Source organism: Lepidochelys kempii, chromosome 9 (assembly GCF_965140285.1).
Source record: "Lepidochelys kempii isolate rLepKem1 chromosome 9, rLepKem1.hap1, whole genome shotgun sequence".
Lineage (NCBI taxonomy): Eukaryota > Metazoa > Chordata > Testudines > Cheloniidae > Lepidochelys > Lepidochelys kempii.
The window spans coordinates 55390078-55410752 of NC_136388.1; the positions used below are offsets into that span (position 1 = coordinate 55390078).

At 45.1% G+C, this 20675-nt stretch overlaps 2 protein-coding genes across 19 annotated transcripts in view; both read right to left on the reverse strand.

The window, feature by feature from the left end:
* The window catches only part of FARP2 (FERM, ARH/RhoGEF and pleckstrin domain protein 2), a 272156-nt gene that overhangs the window by 203561 nt on the left and 47920 nt on the right, over window positions 1–20675 (reverse strand). For 7 of the 18 annotated variants that reach the window (XM_073360439.2, XM_073360438.2, XM_073360437.2 and 4 more), the window contains exon 1: window positions 5436–5613. The exons of 1 other annotated variant lie outside the window; for it this stretch is intronic. The gene's annotated coding sequence lies outside the window, so the exon portion shown is untranslated. Of the gene's footprint in view, window positions 1–823; window positions 939–5435; window positions 5615–20675 lie in introns of those variants that run through there. 10 more of the 18 variants (XR_012160858.2, XR_012160857.2, XM_073360446.2 and 7 more) reach the window with 5 other exon arrangements.
* SEPTIN2 (septin 2) overlaps window positions 1–20675 on the reverse strand; it is a 111966-nt gene that overhangs the window by 685 nt on the left and 90606 nt on the right. The gene's annotated exons all lie outside the window — the stretch shown is intronic.

Genomic DNA, 20675 nt, shown 5'->3' on the forward strand with positions numbered 1-20675 from the left:
GAGGAAAAAGACCCAAACAAGGGAAATTGAGGAAGGAGTAGAGTAGTGGAGACATCTCATCTTGCAGCAAAAAACCTCTAACCTAACAGAACCCAGAAGGGTTTGAAGCAACTAATGATACAGAAAACTCTTAATTTCTGCCAGCGGTTAGAACTTCAAATTTACTATATGGCTACTAGCCAGAAGCCGATGCACATACCCATGACTCCTCATTTCAGGTGCTCTGCAACACTCCTTAAATTTAATACATCAGACTCAGGTTCCTCCTGATGCATGGTGATACATTTCCACAGTCAAAGACCTTCCAAATGCCCAGCCCAGGCTTTAAAGAACTCATCCCTAAGTAAGCTCTCAGTCAGTTATAGGGCCCCTTCTAAGCACAGCAGTCTTTGGAGTCACTGATGGAGATATGGTCATCAAGACACCTACACTTTAGTCCATAAAGGACTCTATACATTAGAACTAAGACCCTGAATTGGATTCACAATCTAACACAGCTGCCCGTGAGGCATGCAAAGTGCCAGTATGACATAATCTGAGTTTCCCCAAGAAGTACCCCCCCCAGTCTGGAAATGGGCCACAGCTTTTCTTGGCCCCAGTTCAGGTAGCATCCCCAACTAGTTATTATCAGGTAATTCACACTTAACTTTGGCCCTCATAACAATTTCAATAGGACCTAAAGATTACAAGCCATTTTAAGGATCAGAGGGCAGGTGCCTCGATAGGGGGTGAAGTTGCTACCCTGGCCAGCTCCTCAAAGAGTCCCCCTATCCCTCCCTTACCCACTCCATTCAAAGTTTACAAGGATAAACCATATGCTTACTTGTATCATGTAATGACAACCCATTGCCTCTGATGAGAAATATGTACAGCAGTATCATTCGCTAATCAGTAACCCTGGAGGTGGTAACATCTCAGAGCCACTCCCAATGAAGACACTGAAAAGGATGGTGAGGAATAAGAGCGGATGTGGCTGGCTCATGGGAATGAGTCCTGCTTTAGGGCTTTATTCCTGCAAGCCCCACTCCCCCCATCTGTATTATTTCTGCCAACAAAATGCATTTTAATACAGCCAACTGCAACATAATACACATCGGAACAAAGAACATGGGCTATGCCTGCAGAATAAGAGGGTCTTGGAAAGCAGTGAGTCAGAAAAGGACTTAGGAATCATGGATAAAAACTTCAGCGTGAGTTCTCAGTGCAATGCTGTGGCAAAAGGACTAATGCAATAACTAGATTTATATCAAGGGGAGTATCAATTAGAACTAGGGAAGTGAACTTGCCTACGTACAAAGCATTTGTAAGACCGCTACTAGAATCCTGTGTCCAATTCTGTGCCCACACTTCAAGAAGCATGTGGAAATACTGGAGAGAGTACAAAGAAGGGCCACAAAAATTATGATAGGACTGAAAACCAAACCTTATAATATGATGCTTAAGGAGCTCAGTTTATTCAGCTTATTGGAGAGACAGTTGAGATGTGACTTGATCACTGTGCACAGGTAATCACATGTGGAAAAGATATCTGATTGTGAGGGGCTTTTCAATCTGCTAGACCAGCGGTGGGTAAACTTTTTGGCCCAAGGGCTGCATCTGGGTGGGGAAATAGCATGCAGGGCCATGAATGTAGGGCTGGGGCAGGGGGTTGGGGAGCGGGAGGGAGTGCGGGTCGTGGGAGGGGGTGTGATGTGCAGGAAGGGGCTCAGAGCAAGGAGTTGGGGCAGAGGAGGGGTGCAAGGTGCAGCAGGGGGCTCAGGGCAGGGGCCTGGGGTGCAGAAGGGGTGCGAGGTGCAGCAGGCGGCTCAAGGCAGGGGGTTGGGGTGCAGGAGGGGTGCGGGTTGTGGAAGGGGGTTGGGGTGCAGGTTGCGGAAGAGGGTTGGTGTGCAGGCAGGGGGCTCAGGGCAGAGAGCTGGGGTGCAGGAGGGGTTTGGGGTGTGAGCTCCAGCCCGGTACTGCTTACCTGGAGCAGCTCCAGGGTGGCAGCAGTGTGCACCGGGGGCCAGGGCAGGCTCCCTGCCTGCCTGCCCTGACCCCGCGCCACTCCAGGAAGCGGCCGGCACCACATCCCTGCATCCCCTGGGGGAAGGGGGACAGAGGGCTCCGTGCACTAGGTACCTATCCCAAAGCTCCCATTGTCCGCGGTTCCCCGTTCCCAACCAATGGGAGCTTTGGGGGAGGTACCCACAGGCAAGGGCAGCACACAGAGCCTTCGATCTCCCCCTCCCCCAGGGACCGCAGGGTTGTGGTACCAGCCACTTCTCGGAGCGAGCCATAGTTTGCCCACCCCTGTCCTAGACAAAGGCATAACAAGAGCCACTGGCTGGAAACTGAAGTTATACACACTCAACCGTGATATAAAACAGTTTCCTAGCAGTGAGAGGGATTAAATATTGAAACACACACCTCACAAAGGGAGGTACTGGACTCATCATTGCTTGGAGCCTTTAAAACAAGATTAAATATCTTTCTAGAAGATGTGCTTTAATCCAGCTTCTGGGAAAAATTCTATCACCTGTTGGTGCAAGAGGTCAGGCTGGAGGGTTGTGGTGGTACCTTCTGGCCTTGGTGTCTATGAATCCCCCTGTTCATTCCCTCCTTTCATGAGCCACAGAGAGAACAGGTAGCTCTGCATCACTCTCAGCATGCATGTAACACTTGCAGCTCCACTTTAAGACAATGATTATAACCAAATTTCATACTGCTGGGTTTCAGTCAGTTGCCGCCAGGGGTCAAGAAGTAATTTTTTCCTCTGATGCACAATTGGCCAGATATAGTCTGGGATTTACTTATTTTATTTTTTTCACCTTCAACTGAGGCATCAGGCATTGGCCACTGCTGAACATGGGACACCAGAGAGGATGGACCATATTTGAGGTGGTATAAAGAATATTCTCTTAAATGCTTAACTGGTGTCTCTCTCTCACATGCTCACGGTTCAACTGATTTACAGATTTAAGGTTATGAAGGAGTTTTCTCTCTGGTCAGATTGGCAGGGACCTTGAGAAGTTTGTCACCTTCCTCCCCAGCATGGATCACTAGCTAGGATCATTGGGCCACATCCCATCTAATCAATTTCCTGACACTTGCAAGGGCTCCCACAACTGGCAGCATTTCCGTCTCTCCTGTTCTCTGCCTATGGCATACAACAATTCAGTCTTCTGAGGAGTGAAATTCTGACTCAGGACAGGAGTAACCAGGTGAAATTGAATGGCCTGTGACATACAGGAGGTCATACTAGATCATCTAATGGTCCCTTCTAGCCTTAAACTGCACATAATCAATTAAACCTTTCCCTGTGGTTGCCATGAAGTTGCCTATGTTCCCCTCTATTTTACCTTTTTCTCCCTTTCCCTAATCTGTCCTCTCTACTGCTACCAACATTTAAAGTGGGGATTCTACTGTAACAATCAAATAAATGATCAGTTATTAGGAAAGACACAAATATTTAACTTTAAAAGTGATCATTTAAGTGTTAAACTCATAATAAATAACAAATTTGATATGTAGAAACATACTTTGCAGTAAGATAGTCAACAGCAGCAGTAAACTCTGAAATGCCATTTTCAATTAGATGTTTAGATAATGCTGTAAAGGCATTCAGATACCATAGTGATAAGCACAGTATAAGTACAATACTTGGAAAACCAAATTTAAAATTTTACTTGGAAACAGATTTCCAGCCTTACATAGTGAGAAGTACTTCTGATTTTTTTTAATTGCTGGACTCAAAATAAAACGTTACCTTCTTTTTTTTTTTAAACCAAGGATTTAAAATCTGAAGCAGTTTTTAAAATAAGAAAAAACTTGCAATCTGCCTTTAATTTTTATATTTAATGCAGAATGTAATTTTTAATTTTGGGCCACTACATTATAAGACCATAACATTTTTTCTAGCTAAGAAATTTAAAGCTATTATAAAAACGTCACAACTGCAAAATAGTTTACATATACAAGCAAAAAAAAAAAAAAAAAACCCCTCTGTGCAGTGTGTTAAAGGAACCTGTGGTGAATTTTCAAGCATAATTCCTGAAAAACATGTTACAGGGTGCCTTGCATTTCCCAGCTGGTTCATTTGGAACACACAGAACATTTCCCACAAAGTCAGTATGAAAACGTCACTACGATTTTGATACACATGGGCAGGAACTTTTTGAAGAATGTTCCATATTTTGCAATTTATTTTAAAATATTGTTTGGCAAGAAAATAAGCTACTATAAATGACATCTTGATTCTCTGGCACATTCACATCTTGCTCTTTCAAACAGACTATCAATATTTCTTCACTTTTTGTCTTACAGTGCAGAATAATGTCATCATTGTGCACTTTAAACAACTGTGATCCTTCTCTCTATAGGAGCCTCCAGAAGTTCAGCGGTAGGCAAAGCGCTAAACCCTAAAAGCCAGTTAGAAGTGTTTAGAGTAGGGGATGTAAATATCTTTTAAAATGTTATAATTTTAACAGTTTAAATGGTTATTGTTTAATCAGATTAAATGGAGACCGGTTGGGACCACGCCTGGGGTGGCCAGCCAGGGGGTTAATGGTTAGGACAGGTTAACAGTAAGACTAATCCTTACTGGTTAGCCATTTAATATTTTACATCCCTAATTTAGAGTGTAATAAAAGAAGCTTCTGTAACAATGAAATGCACTCAACTTTTTTGTTATGTGGTGGGTTGGATTTTTTAGGTGGGGGGTAAGAAGGGGATGTTTTTAAGTTTCCAAAAGCTAGTCAGAGAGTAAGTGAACATTTCCACGGGACATATCCCCAAGGAGCTGGCACCAGCTAATGTTAACAGCCAACCCATGATCAGGGAAGATGGGCATACCCTTTCAGCAGCCAGACAGGGAAACTGATTTGCTGCCACTACCACCGGTACCGAGAACTTGTTTATGAACACGTCCCTGGCTCTCCCCGCCCCCACCCAGCTTGTGGGCCATAACTACAGGACAGAAAAGGAGCACCTTTCTCCACGCCCAGAAGGCAGTGGGCACCATCTGTTCCGGCACACCCTCGGCTTGCTGGCTCTGCCTGTCCCATGGGGGAAACGAAAAGGGGCACCGAGGGCAAGGAAAGGAGCTGCAGGGCCGGTTCCCGTGCGGCCCCCCAGGAGCGCAGGATAGGAGCTGTCACCGCATCCAGAGTCCCCAAGCGCTACTCGACCCCTCGGGCCCGGGACAGAGGCTCGCTCCCGGTCCCCGTAGCCCTATGAGCCCCACATCCCCTCTCGGCTGCGGAAGTAAGAGGTACCAGCTCACCCCACCCCGAGAACGGCCGAAGAGTGGGAGGAGCAGCCCGGCTATTAGGCAGAGACCCGCGTGGCCCTTGCTCAGGGCCGGAGCCCCGCCGGGGACGGGTCTCCAAACTCAGCCGTCCCAGCACTCCCAGACCCCCACTGTCTGCACAGCCCCCCGCAGCCTACCGCGCGCCTACCTCATACGTCACTGTTTCCAACCGTCCGCGCCGGCTCTCGCGCCCGCCCTGGATCCCGGCCCTTTCTCTCGCACACTGGCCCCTCAGGCGGCCATCACGAGCCCAACCGCAGTCCCAGCGGACCCAGCCCTGATTGGCCAGCACAAACCCCACGATCTGGTGGGACGGGGCGGAGCCACACCCGCGCTTCCCACAAGTTGGGAGGCTGTAGCTTACCAACTGGCTCCCTACAAGCCCACGTAGGCGGGGCCGAGCCGAGCGGCTCCTAGCAGCTAGAGCGCAGTCCGGAGGCATCAGGAGGTGCGGGTTGAGGTCCAGACTCCGGCTGTCACCCTCCTTCTGTGACGGGAGGAATAGTTAAGAGTCTAGCTGTGTGGGGACAGTTACCCGGGTAGCTGAGCGAGCAATGAGATTAATGCCAGGCACGGTACCACGCCCACGAGGCGGCCCATTTCACTCCCAGTTTGTGTGGTGCTGCCCCCATACAAGCTACAGTAAGGGGCTGTCTAGCCATGGACCTGCTGCTGCGCCATGGAGCTGGGCCTTATGCACAGCAACAGAGACAAAGCAATGACGTTTAAACCTCAGTGCCCTTTAGGAGGAGTAGCTAGTGGCCAGGCAAGGTACTAACAAACTTCAACAGGACTTTATTTTTTAAAGTGGAAACCTCTTTTCCAAGCTGTTGTTGCACCGTCAGTAGCTCTCCCTCAGCCTCTTCAACTCCTCCCCCCCTTCCTGTTTCCTGTCCTTTCAGACTCCTAACAGCCAGTGCTCCCCATTCTAATAATTACAAGCAATATGTAAACACCACACTACCACAGCCTGCCTTTCTTCTGGTTCCTTTTCCCTCTAGAAATAAATACAAGAATTTGTTAAAGTTAAAACAAAAGTTAATTATATGAACCCAAGCCTTATGTTTGGCTTCTATATGCCTGCTCTATCTGTTCAATCCCACTTTCTTAAGTGCAGTGATAGTTATACCACTGAAGCTGTTAAGATTTCACAGTCCACTTTAAAAAGACACTTTTATGCAACACCCATTGACATGTTTGTGTCTTTGTCAAATTACAAATATGCAACCTTAACCACCAAGCCTACAATCTGATCCACATGTACAGACCCTTCCATGCACACAGAGTAGGACTGAAGTTAATAGGGCTTTATGTGGACACTAGAGTCTGGCCCCATGAATAAGACTGCAGGTTCAGGGCCCTACATATCTCACACCCTAAGAACCAATATACTGCCACTCAAAAGGATGGAGGTATGGCATACCCACTGATACATAAGCAAGGAAGATATTCCTAATAATGAAAGAGGATCTAGAACTCCTATTCCAGTATCGGGGACTATTTTTTCTCCAAGGTGGCTCCGTTTAATTCATTTCCCTATCGCTTTCAAATATGCATAAACAGTGTGCACTTTTCCAGGGTGAGGGCTTAAAGCTGCCTTTAAAAATGTTTAGCCTTTCCTGCCAATATTAAAAGGCAGTTGGCTTGCTGGGAAGGTGGGGGGAAACAGTTCAAATGCAATGTAGATGAAGAGAAACCCACAGGAGACACAGGAGTTGAGGAATCCAAGAAACTGACAATCCTATTTGCAAAGATATACCATGGTCTGTGGTGTTATTCAAATATCCAATAGATCCTAGGTTCAGCCAGTAAACAAAAATCATGAAATACATGTTTTGCTTCAAACAAAACATAACATTAAAAGTTGTGTGTGTTATTCAGCTTTTTCATGCACAATTATATGCTTGTTTCAAAAGGTGAATACTGCAATTTGGGACATTGGTGCTGCAATGGAGCCTTGTTGATTTCAAAACTCCACCCACTGGGTGCCCCAGGAGGGGTCAGGGCCTTATTCCTTCATACAGTGGCCAGCAACAAAAACTTCACCCACCTAGAAATGCTACATAATAGCATTTTTTATATGATCGGGTGATCTCACCAGGTTCTACCCTTAAACAGGAAGTAAAGGTAATAGGAATAAGACAAAAAATTGGGGGTTAAAGACAAAGGAAATGCTGAGAATAACTTTGCATTGTCTCCCGGAGATCCGCTGTAGTTCCCAGTTATAGAAATAGAAAACCCACACATGCAATGTAAACCATGCACCAAACAAAATAGACATCACAGCTCCTTTAGCCTGTAGAATCTTCACTGATCTCCCCATCATTGGTCCAATAAAAGGAAAACTACAAATTGTATTTGACAGTTCGTAAGCAGAAATCCCTGCACCACTGCCATCGCCCAGAAAATCTAGCACAAAACAAGAGATACACATCATTAATGCTTCCATACACAACTGGAATTGAACTGAGAAATCACCATCTTTGAGTGGCCCCTGTATATTCCTGCTCATGGAATGCAGCCACCAGGAGCATCTTACACAGTGGCAGTTTAACTAGTAGGGGGCCGCTGGAACATTCACACACTCCTTCCTTCCCTCCCCTCAGCGTTCATGAACTTTCTGAGAGTGAAGTACTCCAGTTGCCACGGTTCCTTCCTACTGTGTCTAGTTGACTGTTCAGGAACTGCTCCATTATGCTTCACCTGGATCCTTTTCTTCAGTGCCTTTTAGACTGGGAAAGTTTTACACTAAGAACAAAAACATTATCTAAATAGCTTAGTTTAGGTTTTTAGACATAGTTCGATACAATCATCTTTTGATTCCAGGAATATGGATCCAAAGATCAAGCAGCTAGAATTTAAGAGACAGACTCATCCCCTTTGGTTTTCCCAACTCCAATGCACACACAAGATGGTTGGCATGTTTTGGAAAAGTAAACTCCATCAAGTTGTTTGACATTTTCACTCAGAAGGCTTGTAAAGAGAGGCAGACCAGGTTACAAGTAATAGTGCTGAAGGAGGCACTGAGAGCTAAGCCAGATGGATTCAACATTCTTAAAGAAAACTGACTCCAAAGAAGGATCTGAAATTTGTGTATTGCATGCCAAAGAGACAACACTCCTCAACGCATAGATGCTGGAACTAGGAGTGCTGGGGGTGCTGCTGTACCCCCGGGCTTGAAGTTGTTTCATAGCATCATAGAATATTAGGGTTGGAAGAGACCTCAGGAGGTCGTCTAGTCCAATCCCCTGCTCAAAGCAGGACCAACACCTACTAAATGATCCCAGCCAGGGTTTTGTCAAGCCGGGCCTTAAAATCCTCTAAGGATGGAGATTCCACCACCTCCCTAGGTAACCCATTCCAGTGCTTCACCACCCTCCTAGTGAAATAATGTTTCCTTATATCCAACCTAGACCTCCCCCACTGCAACTTAAGATCATTGTTTCTTGTTCTGTCATCTGCCACCACTGAGAACAGTCAAGCTCCATCCTCTTTGGAACCCCTGTTCAGGTAGTTGAAGGCTGCTATCAAATCTCCCCTAACTCTTCTCTTCTGTACACTAAATAACCCCTGTTCCCTCAGCCTCTCCTCGTAAGTCATGTGCCCCAGGCCCCTAATCATTTTCGTTGCCTTCCGCTGGACTCTCTCCAATTTGTCCACATCCCTGCTGTAGTGGGGGGACCAAAACTGGACGCAATATTCCAGGTGTGGCCTCACCAGTGCCGAATAGAGGGGAATAATCACTTCCCTCGATCTGCGGGCAATGCTCCTAGTAATACAGCCCAATATGCCATTGGCCTTCTTGGCAATGAGGGCACACTGCTGACTCATATCCAGCTTCTCATCCACTGTAATCCTCAGATCCTTTTCTCCAGAACTGCTGCTTAGCCAGTCGGTCCCCAGGCTGTAGCAGTGCTAGTAGCGTAGCTAGGGGGGAGCAGGGCAGCAGCCACTCCCCCACCAAGCACAAATGGCGCCTTTTTAATTTTTTGGCGCCTTTTTAATTTTTACTCACCCAGCCGGTGCTCCAGGTCTTCGGCAGCGGGTCAGGCGGTGCTCTGGGTCTTCAGTGGCTCTTTGGCGTCGGGTCCTTCACTCGCTCCAGTCTTCGGCAGCATTTCGGTGGCTGGGGGGTGGGGAAGTCCTTCAGTGCCACAGAAGACCGGAGCGAGTGAAGGACCCTACACTGAAGAGCCGCTGAAGACCCGGAGCACCGCCTGACCCTCAGCTGAAGACCCAGAGCACTGCCGGGTGAGTACAAGTGGGTGGCGCCTTTTTATCTCCGCTCCCCGTTTTCTCCACCTTGCTAGTGCATGGGATTCTTCCTTCCTAAGTGCAGGACTCTGCACTTGTCCTTGTTGAACTTCATCAGATTTCTTATGGCCCAATCCTCTAATTTGTCTAGGTCACTCTGGACCCTATCTGTACCTCTCCCCCCAGCTTAGTGTCATCTGCGAACTTGTTGAGGGTGCAATTAATCCCATCATCCAGATCCTTGATAAAGATATTGAACAAAACCAGCCCCAGGACCAGTACTCCGCTTGATACCAGCTGCCAACTAGACATCGAGCCATTGATCACTCCCCATTGAGCCTGACAATCTAGCCAGCTTTCTATCCACCTTATAGTCCATTTATCCAATCCATACTTTTTTAACTTGCTGGCAAGAATACTGTGGGAGTCGGTATCAAAAGCTTTGCTAAAGTCGAGCTGTATCACATCCACTGCTTTCCCCATATCCACAGAGCCAGTTATCTCATCATAGAAGGCAATCAGGTTGGTCAGGCATGGCTTGCCCTTCGTGAATCCATGTTGACTGTTCCTGACCACCTTCCTCTCCTCCAAGTGCTTCAAAATGGATTCCTTGAGGACCTGCTCCATGATTTTTCCAGAGACTGAAGTGAGGCTGACCGGTCTGCAGTTCCCTGGGTTCTCTTTCTTCCCTTTTTTAAATATGGGCACTATATTTGCCTTTTTCCAATCATGCGGGACCTCCCCCGATCATCACGAATTTTCAAAGTAATGGTCAATGGCTCTGCAATCACATCAGCCAACTCCCTCAGCACCCTTGGATGCATTAGATCTGGACCCATGGACTTGTGCATGTCCAGCTTTTCTAAATAGTCCTTAACCTGTTCTTTCACCACTAGCGACTGCTCACCTCCTCCCCATACTGCGTTGCCCAGTGGAGCTGACCTTGTCTGTGAAGACGGAGGCAAAAAAAGCATTGAGTACTTCAGCTTTTATCACATCGTCTGTCACTAGGTAGCCTCCCACATTCAGTAAGGGTCCCCCACTTTCCCTGACCTTCTTGTTGTTGCTAACATACCTGTAGAAACCCTTCTTGTTACCCTTCACATCCCTTGCTAGCTGCAACTCCAGTTGTGCCTTGGCCTTCCTGATTACACCCCTGCATGCTCTAGCAATATTTTTATACTCCTCCCTAGTCATCTGTCCAAATTTCCACTTCTCGTAAGCTTCCTTTCTGAGTTTAAGCTCACTGAAGATTTCACTGTTAAGCCAAGCTGGTCGCCTGCCATATTTGCTATTTTTTCTGCACTTCGGGATGGTTTGTTCCTGCGCCCTCAATAAGGCTTCTTTAAAATGCAGCCAGCTCTCCTGGACTCCTTGCCCCCTCATATTAGCTTCCCAGAGGATCCTGCCCATCAGTTCCCTAAGGGAATCAAAGTCTGCTTTTCTTGCAAGAGAGGAAGAGGAATATAAAGCAAAATGATGGTGACAAACTCAAGTGCTCCCTCCTCTGCAAGCTGATAAGATGACGACTAAAGGAGGACTTCGAGAAGTACTGAAATTAAAGGCTCTTAAAGACATCTGAAGATTATAGAAACCTCAAAAAATGCAAACAGGGACTGATGCTGTACAGGTCAACAATAATGGCACTGAAGAACAAGGACAGTAAAGCAGTAATTGACAGAACAGGAACAGAAGTGGTTTGTAAAGATTTCTACACCGAACTGTTGACATCTCAAATAAATGTCCCACTACCAACACTTCAACAGACCAATGAGCACGTACTCCCAGTTCTCGGCCGCAAAGTTAGACATGCAATTTACCAAATGAAGGAAGGAAAAGCTCCAGGAAAAGATGGACTGACAACCAAAATGATAAGAGCTGGAGACCATGACCTCTGGAAAACCCTTGCTCAGAGGTTTAGCCATTACTTGGAAATGCAGAAGATACTATCCAGCTGGAAGGAGTTTACAAGCTATTGACCAAAATAATAACAAATGACTCTTACAGAGTGTGGATGAGCAGCAGCCGAGAGAACAGACAGGTTTTTGAAGGAATTTCAGCACATTGGACCATATCTTCACTATAAACCAGCTATTTGAGAGCCCAAGGGAATACAAATGCCCTTTATACATTGCCTTCATCAACAATGAAAAAGCGTTTGACAGAGTAGAGATCAATGCAGTGCTGAAAGCTGTTGTAGAGCAGGGTATCAACACAAATTACATCAAGCTACTAAAGGAAGCAAACTCTGTTCGACACTCCCCTTTGCATTCCAGTCAAAAAAGGAGTGAAGCAAGGAGACAGTTCACCAAAACTCTTCACAACCTGCCTCAAAATGGTAATGAGGCGGACGAACTGAAAGGGTGGAATCAGCGTCAATGGAGAGCAGTTAAACCACCTCATATTCATGAACAATATCGTGTTGATTGCTAAAAACACTATCAAACTACAGAAAATGCTGCAAGAACTTGACGCAAAAAGCAGCCAAGTAGGACTGAAAATGAACTGCTCTAAAATGAAATTTATGTGATCTGACGCCTTGCCAAAAGCCCAAATAATAGTCAAGGGAGAACAAATAAAAGAAGTTGAACAATACGTCTATTTGGGCCAAGAAATTAACATGAGCCACGATCAGGAAGGCGAACTCTCACGAAGAAAGAAAGCTGGTTTGTGCACATTCAATTCTATCAAGGATGTCCTCTAAGGAAAAAACAACAAGGCAACACATGCCAACTTCTTTAACTCAACAATACTGCCAGCAATGTTGTAGAGCAGCAAAACATGGGCTCTGACAAAGATAGAGGAGCAACAACTGTCTGTCACAGAGAGGGCAATGGAAAGAAGAATTCTGAGGATTTCAGTCCATGACTGAGTCCCCAATGAAGCAGAATGGAGTGTAGGATGTCATTGTTGAAAGCAGGTACAGTAAAATGCAATGGGCCGGGCATATAGCTAGGCTCACTGTCGCCAAGTGGTACCCAAGGGAACTAAAACAACCACTCGGCTGACTTCCAAAGAGATGGGAAGATTTTACTGCAAAAAGGCATGGCCGCACATGGAGAAGGAAGGCCGGGATAAGAGAAGAATGGAAGATGTGTTGTGATTGGTGCAAACTATATGAGGGCTGAAGGACCGATCGATCAAGATGTTATACACAATGACTCCAAGATCTCTGTCTTGAGTGGTAACAGCTAATTTAGATCCCATCATTTTGTATGTATAGTTGGGATTAGGTTTTCCCAATGTGCATTACTTTGCATTTATCAACATTTAATGTGATCTGCCATTTTGTCGTCCAGGCACCCAGTTTTGTGAGATCCCTTTGTAACTATGCAATCAGCATTGGACTTAACTCTCTCAAATAATTTTGTATTGTCTGCAAATTTTGCCACTTGTTCACTCTCTTTTCCAGATAAATAATGAATATGTTGCACAGCACAGGTCCAGTACAGGTTCTTAAGGGACCCTGCTATTTACCTCTCACCATTCTGAAAACTGATTCTTTATTCCTCCCCTTTGTTTCCTATATTTTAACCGGTTACTGATCCATGAGAGGACCTTCTCTCTTACCCCATGACTGCTTAGTTTGCTTCAGAGCCTTTGTGAGGGACCTTGTCAAAGGCTTTTTAAAAGGCCAAGTACACTATATTATGCACTGGATCATCCTTGTCCACATGCTCGTTGACTCCATCAGAGAATTCTCAGAGATTGGTGAGGCATGATTTCCATTTACAAAAGCCATGTTGACTTCTAGCATATGGTGTATACCTCTGTCTTATAATTTTGTTCTTACAGTTTCAACCAATTTGCCTAGTACTGAAGTTAAGTTTACTGGCCTGTAATTGCCAGCATCACCCCTGGAACCTTTTTCTAAAAGTTGGACTTACATTAGCTACCCTCCAGTCATCTGGTACAGAGGCTGATTTAAGCAATAGATTACATTCCACAGCTGTTAGTTCTGCAACTTCATACTTCAGTTCCTTGAGAACTCTCGGGAAAATACCATCTGGTCTTGGTAACTTATTATTGTTTAATTTATCCATTTGTTCCAAAACCCACCTATATTAGCACCTCAATCTGGGACAGTTGCTCAGATTTGTCACCTAAAAAGCATGACTCAGGTGTGGGGATATCCCCCACATCCTCTGCAGTGAAGACTGATGCAAATAATTCATGTAGCTTCTCTGCAACAGGAGTTGCAGCAGGAAAGATACTAAACTAGGAGGATGTGGATGATACTAAACTAGGAGGAGTGGTAGATATGCTGGAGGGCAGGGATAGGATACAGAGGGACCTAGACAAATTGGAGGATTGGGCCAAAAGAAATCTGATGAGGTTCAATAAGGATAAGTGCAGGGTCCTGCACTTAGGACGGAAGAACCCAATGTACCGCTACAGACTAGGGACCGAATGGCTAGGCAGCAGTTCTGCGGAAAAGGACCTAGGGGTGACAGTGGACGAGAAGCTGGATATGAGTCAGCAGTGTGCCCTTGTTGCCAAGAATGCCAAGAATGGCATTTTGGGATGTATAAGTAGGGGCATAGTGAGCAGATCGAGGGACGTGATCATCCCCCTCTATTCGACATTGGTGAGGCCTCATCTGGAGTACTGTGTCCAGTTTTGGGCCCCACACTACAAGAAGGATGTGGAGAAATTGGAGAGAGTCCAGCAAAGGGCAACAAAAATGATTAGGGGTCTGGAACACATGACTTATGAGGAGAGGCTGAGGGAACTGGGATTGTTTAGTCTGCAGAAGAGAAGAATGAGGGGGGATTTGATAGCTGCTTTCAACTACCTGAGAGGTTATTCCAGAGAGGATGGTTCTAGACTATTCTCAGTGGTAGAAGAGGACAGGATAAGGAGTAATGGTCTCAAGTTGCAGTGGGGAAGGTTTAGGTTGGATATTAGGAAAAACTTTTTCACTAGGAGGGTGGTGAAACACTGGAATGCGTTACCTAGGGAGGTGGTAGAATCTCCTTCCTTAGAAGTTTTTAAGGTCAAGCTTGACAAAGCCCTGGCTGGGATGATTTAATTGGGGATTGGTCCTGCTTTGAACAGGGGGTTGGACTAGATGACCTCCTGAGGTCCCTTGCAATCCTGATATTCTATGATTCTATGAAAGGAAGCTATGTAAGTGCCATACGGATATCCTCCTGCAGAACTGGCCCATTACAGAAAAGAATGCACAGTTGGAGATCCTGGAGGATCATGCTAGTCCACCAGGCAATAGCTTTGTCACAGTTGGAGCTGCGGGATTTGGGTTTTAGCTGGTGGGTCAAATCATCTTCTTAATCATCTGCCAAACTCCCTCGGGCTGGTGAGAATTGACTGGTTCACAAGTGGGATCTGGTAAATTATTAAAAAGAACTGAGGGGGCTGGAACACCATGCCTCTGTTTATAGTCTGTTCAGAACGCTGAAGGGAGATGTATGTGAGCACTCCAATGGGCTCTGCTTGTTACAGTTACACTATCTAAGGCCAGGTCCACACTAAAAATTTAAGTCAACCCTGCTACATCACTCAGGGATGTGAAAAATCAACACCCTGGAGCGATGTGGTTAAGCCACCTAACCCCTGCTGTAGACAGTGCTAGACTGACAGAAAAATTCTTTACTCAACCTAGCTACTGCCTCTTGGGGAGATGGATTAATTACAGTGATGGAAGAACCCTTCCTGTCATTGTAGTGGGTGTGTCTACACTGAAGTGCTACAGTGCAGCAGTTTAAGTGCATAGCCTCAGCTGCAGCCAGTTGGCACAACCCATGAGTGTAAATTTGTAGAGTCCATCTTGAAAAACTCCCTTAAAAGAAAAACACAACAACAATTAAAGAGATGAAACAATCATTAAAGAGCAAATTCCTTAGAAGCGTCAACACCCTGCTGCTTACACAAACTAGTGTAATTTCCTAAGCTCCAACTGTCTATGTTAGGGGGCTGGAGCACATGACTTACGAGGAGAAGCTGAGGGAACTGGGATTGTTTAGTCTGCAGAAGAGAAGAATGAGGGGGGATTTGATAGCTGCTTTCAACTACCTGAAAGGGGGTTCCAAAGAGGATGGAGCTAGGCTGTTCTCAGGAGTAGCAGATGACAGAACAAGGAGCAATGGTCTCAAGTTGCAGTGGGGGAGGTTTAGGTTGGATATTAGGAAAAACTTTTTCACTAGGAAGGTGGTGAAGCACTGGAATGGATTCCTAGGAAGGTAGAGGTTTTTAAGGTCAGGCTTGACAAAGCCCTGGCTGGGATGATTTAGTTGGGGATTGGTCCTGCTTTGAGCAGGGGGTTGGACTAGATGACCTCCTGAGGTCCCTTTCAACCCTGATATTCTATGATTCTATGATTGTAGTAATGAGATGGCACTAAACAAAAAATCTGCTTATTATTGTACCCACATATCCAATGCACAGGTTTCTCTGTTCTGCCTATAGTTAGCCATTTTGCTCACCACTGAAGCAGAAAACTTGGATCTCCCGAACACGTACTATAGGTTCATGATGGCACATGGAGTTTAGCTGGACACAGAGCTATTAAATTGAGATAAATTCACCTAATTATCAGCCTGTCTCTTTCCAAAACCACTTTTCTGATGTGGAAAGCAGGACTGGGGGATAATCAGGAGACACTTTACTTTACCTAAACCTAATACTAATTTCCCCAATACTAATTTTCCCCTACTGTTACTCACACCTTCTTGTCAATTGTCTGAAATGGGCCACTCTCATTTCCACTTCAAAAGTAATTTTTCCTCCCTTGGTATCCTGCTGTTAATTGAATTGTCTTGTTAGACTGACCTCACACTTGGTAAGGCATTTCCCATCCTTTCATGTATTTATACCTGCTCCTGTATTTTCCACTCTATGCATCTGATGAAGTGGGTTCTAGCTCACGAAAGCTTATGCCCAAATAAATTTGTTTGTCTCTAAGGTGCCACAAGGACTCCTCATTGTTTTTGCTGATACAGACTAACATGGCTACCACTCTGAAACTTTACAGATAGTTAATGTAAAAGCTGTGTTCGGTGTTATCCGGTCTTATCCTTCTCCTAACCACATCTTCTTCACTATTACCTTAGTTTCTGCAGCACACTGCCTCAATTTAAGTATTTTGCTCCCCATTCTCTCCCTGCCTCCTCCCCCCAAAAGTGTTTCTATGCACATTAGCAGGAGTTATTTTACAATACCCAGATACTTGCAGATCATTTCCTGGCCCTTGGATTTTAAAGCCAGCATATCTGTTTCAGTACAGCTGCCTTGAATGAGAGCTGTGGAGAAGTGCCACCATCTCTGCAACCACAGTAGAGGATGAAAAGTTTGATGCATTGAAGGAGTTTTATTTTGTGGCATTTCCCTCCCAAGCTAAACAGACCCAGCTCAATTCTCTTCAAAGAGACAAAAACAAAACAAAACCAAAAAACCCAACCAGTTGGAGTAAATAGGCACACACACTCACTATCAACTTGTTCACCACTTGAGTTATGCTTTTAAAAATGCACAGGTGCACTTATGCTGGGAAAACTTGGACCTGTAATTCCCTACTGGTGCAAGCTGTAGTGTAGATAGGATTCAGGCATTTTTAACACCCATGTAGTCTAAGTCTGGCACACTCTGTCTACAGTTGCACCAGTGAAGAAATGTAAGTGTGAGTTTTGCTAGTGCAGACAAGGCCTAATTAGTCAACTGGACAGCTGCAGTTATGCGATGAGACCATGATGAGCAGAGTAGTGTTTTAATACTAGCAAGACGCCGTTTATTTGCAAACGCCCTTCCTTTTAAGGTCTCCAGTCATGCATTAGGAAAAAGTCTTTAGCCACAGTCTGGACATAAAGTGAAAAACAAATGGGCTTTCTTTGATCAGACTAAAGCAAAAAACAACAACAGGGTTTTTTCATCCAGACGCACAGGTTGTGTCTCCGTAAGGCTTTTGGCAAACGGCACTGAACTCTAGTTAACAAAATAAAGCCACTAGCTAAGTCACTGCTCTGGGTTATAACATTCATCTAAGAGGCAGTACTTACTCACATTCCTTCCTGTGGTTTATTGAAAGCAGCCAGGTTATCAGGTGGCTCAATTCTACAGAAACCCTGCTAGCTTGCGGTTAACCATGTCTACCTAGGGTCCTCTGACTCAACTGTATTGCCCTTGTAGTTAAATATGGTACCTTGGTTTGATATTGCAACTGCACTATATACTTGAGTTTGTATAACAAAGTAGATGATTAAAAGTGTCTTTCTAGTATAATCATACTGTAGTTTAATATCAATTCAACAGCAACTCCCTCCTCCTAATATCTCACCAGAACAAATAAAAAATATTAATAAGTCACAGAAAACCAAAAGGCATATATAAATAGAAACAGAGCTGCAAATGATAATGAGTATTGTGCAATTAATACATCTCAAATTCTCTCTACTTCATAAAGTCCCTCACCATGCAAGGGAAACATACAGACAACTATTAAAACTGATTTACTACACACACAGAAGCACCCCACAAGAGGAAGATATGGCTTAAAATAGAAACAACCAATAACATTTAGGCCAATGATTTGTACAATCCATCCCCAGTTCCCCACCATCCATCTCAGTGTGTGCACTGCACATTGCTAATTTAGGGCTTGTCTACACATGGCCATCCAGGAAAATTAATCTGTATTTGTGTGAACACCTGAATGAGGATGTTCACACAGGAGGTTAGTGTGGTTGAATTTATTCACTTCAAATCCACTTTCCTGGATGTCCCTGTGTAGACAAGGCCTTAGGCAGAACACCCCAACTGTAATTCTCTAGCATTTTGGTCACGTGTCTGCTACAGCTCACAGTGTATTGCCATGTACACCTTCCATGACAACAGCACCCACGGTTGACTGTTCTACCCCAATCTGATGATCAATTGGCTAGGAATAATCCCCAGGATAGACATTTTCTGCAAGGCAACTACCATTCTTTTCCATGAGGAGAACTCTCTCCCTCATGGGCCAATGCTGCAGTGTCAGTTGTAGCCCACTACAGAGGTACAGAAATTCTCCTTCCTTATCTGGAAGTTTTGCAGTCATTGCCATGTGTCCCAAGTTTGGGGAACACATGCATATATTTGGCATCACCAGTCTGTGATCTTGGTCCTGACCCGAAAGCAGCATTCCATCTGGTGAATAACATCCTTCAAGTAGTGTGTGGATCTGTCTATTCCGGGGGCGGGGGCGGGGTGGGGGAGCGACTGTTGCATTGATAATTCTGTGAACTGCTGTGTTCTCTCTAACTCTTCACAAGTACACCCACTGGAATAGCCTCCACCAATTGGATGCAGCCACCTCAGAGTAGATGTGGCCTATTTGAATCCCTAGACATATGAGCTTCCTCAGGCAGCCATGTGTATGCCAAACAAAATCACCTAGAGAGCCAAGGGAAGTCAATCAAGTTTCAATTAGCACTGCACAATTAGTCACATTTTTTTTTATTTGCAGCCCTGTTGTACTCCAGATGGTGCAAAGCTTGTTTCTGTCTGTGAAAATATCAAAGGAAATTCTAAGTTGATCCTTACACTGGCCATAATAAGCAAAAGGCAAAGAGGAACTGTTTGGGGCAAACTGAGCTTTGATCCAAATGATCAGTATGAATGATGAGTAGTAAAAGCAAATTTTCCTGTATGAATTCTTTCATGACTTTTCCTTTCAAACACTAAATTTCAATAAAAGTGCTGACCCCATTAATGCCAAGTGAACCTAGATTGAGAAAAAAGAACGAGGAGTACTTGTGGCACCTTAGAGACTAACAAATTTATTTGGGCATTAGCTTTCGTGAGCTAAAACACACTTCATCAGATGCATGCAGTGGGAACTACAGTAGGAAGATACATATACACAGAGAACATGAAAAAATGGGTGTTGCCATACCAACTATAACGAGACTAATCAATAAGGTGGGCTTAATTGAGAAAGTTAAATAGTATTACCAAAACAATGTTAAAGGAAACTACTTTCAAAACGGACTGATCACATCCGCATTATCCACATGGGGATGGCGTCAGATATGCTAAATGTTAGCAAAAACCTGCTGGCTCCAACTAGGGAAATTCCTAAGCATTTTTCTACCGTCATGGATGGATATAAGCTGTTCAGGAAGGACAGGAAGGGAAGAAAAGGTGGAGGAGTTGCACTGTATGTAAGGGAGCAGTATGACTGCTCAGAGCTCAAGTATGAAGCTGCAGAAAAACCTGAGAGTCTCTGGATTAAGTTTAGAACTGTGAGCAGCAAGGGTGATGTCGTGGTGGGAGTCTACTATAGACCACCAGACCAGGGGGATGAGGTGGACGAGGCTTTCTTCCGGCAACTCGCAGAAGTTACTAGATCGCAGGCCCTGGTTCTCATGAGAGACTTTAATCACCCTGATATCTGCTGGGAGAGCAATACAGCAGTGCACAGGCAATCCAGGAAGTTTTTGGAAAATGTAGGGAGGAGTGGTAGATACACTGGAGGATAGGGATAGGATACAGAGGGACCTAGACAAATTGGAGGATTCGGCCAAAAGAAATCTGATGAGGTTCAACAAGGACAAGTGCAGAGTCCTGCACTTAGGACGGAAGAATCCAATGCACCGCTACAGACTAGGGACCGAATGGCTCGGCAGCAGTTCTGCAGAAAAGGACCTAGGGGTGACAGTGGACGAGAAGTTGGATATGAGTCAACAGTGTGCCCTTGTTGCCAAGAAGGCCAATGGCATTTTGGGATGTATAAGTAGGGGCATTGCCAGCAGATCGAGGGACGTGATCGTTCCCCTCTATTCGACATTGGTGAGGCCTCATCTGGAGTACTGTGTCCAGTTTTGGGCCCCACACTACAAGAAGGATGTGGAAAAATTGGAAAGCGTCCAGCAGAGGGCAACAAAAATGATTAGGGGACTGGAACACATGACTTATGAGGAGAGGCTGAGGGAACTGGGATTGTTTAGTCTGCAGAAGAGAAGAATGAGGGGGGATTTGATAGCTGCTTTCAACTACCTGAAAGGGGGTTCCAAAGAGGAAGGCTCTAGACTGTTCTCAGTGGTAGCAGATGACAGAACAAGGAGTAATGGTCTAAAGTTGCAGTGGGGGAGATTTAGGTTGGATATTAGGAAACACTTTTTCACTAGGAGGGTGGTGAAAC